This window comes from Saccopteryx leptura, chromosome 2, assembly GCF_036850995.1.
Source record: "Saccopteryx leptura isolate mSacLep1 chromosome 2, mSacLep1_pri_phased_curated, whole genome shotgun sequence".
NCBI lineage: Eukaryota > Metazoa > Chordata > Mammalia > Chiroptera > Emballonuridae > Saccopteryx > Saccopteryx leptura.
In genome coordinates, this window is record NC_089504.1 from 185,236,002 (window position 1) to 185,237,535 (window position 1,534).

General features: G+C 47.9%; 1 long non-coding RNA gene across 1 annotated transcript; it reads right to left on the bottom strand.

Moving 5' to 3' along the window:
* Positions 1-300: 300 nt before the first annotated feature.
* Positions 301-1,266, bottom strand: LOC136395271 (uncharacterized). Its single transcript, XR_010749301.1, has 3 exons — positions 1,027-1,266; positions 429-986; positions 301-357 (listed from the first exon to the last, which is right to left on the bottom strand). It is a non-coding gene; the product is annotated as an uncharacterized lncRNA (long non-coding RNA).
* Between the last annotated feature and the right edge of the window lie 268 nt (positions 1,267-1,534).

Consider the following 1,534-nt stretch of genomic DNA (forward strand, 5'->3'; position numbering starts at 1 on the left):
CCCCCCAAACCTGCACAGGGACTGCAGGCAACCCACGCCTCCGAAGAGACTGGAGCACTGCAGCCAACCAAACCTGCACAGGGACTGCAGGCAACCCACACCTCCAAAGAGACTGGAGCACTGCAGCCAACCAAACCTGCGCAGCCAACAAACTGCGCAGGGACTGCAGCCCCCCAAACCTGCACAGGGACTGCAGCCCCCCAAACCTGCGCAGGGACTGCAGCCCCCCAAACCTGCACAGGGACTGCAGCCAACCAAACCTGCGCAGCCAACAAACTGCGCAGGGACTGCAGCCCCCCAAACCTGCACAGGGACTGCAGCCCCCCAAACCTGCGCAGGGACTGCAGCCCCCCAAACCTGCACAGGGACTGCAGCCAACCAAACCTGCGCAGCCAACAAACTGCGCAGGGACTGCAGCCCCCCCAAACCTGCATAGGGACTGCAGCCCCGAGCTTCTAAAATGGCTCCTTTTTATAGGGTGGCTGTCTAGGATGAGCAAGCATTATACAGAAGCTGATGTGGCTGTTAGTCATTGGCTAGGGAGGTCGTGCGCAGTTACGGGGGGGGGGGGGTATTGCTCAGTGGAGAATTTCAAACATAAACTTCTGATAAGGGTCTCTGACTCAATGCAGGATGTTGCTGAACTCTTTGTTTTCAGCGTCACAGGGACCTTGTACACTCTTGGCAGCCCCAGCATGTCAGTACTCCCTGAATCTAACATTCCCCCATCTCTTTTGGGCATAAATCAAATCCTTGATTCTTTATCAGTGGGGAGAATGGTATAAGGCTGGGGCTTATGAGAATTTTCTACTTTAGCTGTAGCTATAAGCTAATTAGGTCAGGGGTCCTCCCTAGTATGTGCTGGCACGCTGATAGTGTGCCCTTAGTACTACAAGCTTTACGGACTAATTTCTTTCTGCCTTGCATTTTTCTTCTCTGTACTAACTTCTTACAACTTGCACAAACCTTCTGCAACTTACACAAACCTTCTGCAACTTACACAAACCTTCTGCAACTTACATAAACCTTCAACTTTTATGCACTTTCTTATCCAGGAATAACTGGCCTTCATAACAACTTGCTTTTCCTTTTTTTTTTAAAAGTACCTCTACACCTTATACCTTCTATTATCAAAACCATACAATTCCTTTCTAATTCATCAGAAGTCTTAATTCCCAAAAACCTTAACCTTCAGCAAAGACTAAGTTAGTACTAAGTAATTCTCTTTTAAAGATTGCTTTTTGGAGGTGTCCTTTTCATAAGTAGCTTATTGGACACATGACCAATATTCACAGATTATTCTATAGTGGTAGCTATGAGCACATATATAATTTTCATTTACCTTATAGCTTCTCTCTCAGCCAAGGGACTTACACCCCCTTTCTGTATGACTCATAGCAGTGCATGCATCAAACCTTAAGATGACTTACTTAGCTTTCCTTTACCTTAGATTCCCTCCCTCCCCAAAGTCTCCATGCGTGGACCAGTTAACTTCTGGTTTGTGGCTGAAGCAGGGCATGCTGTCCTTCTCAGG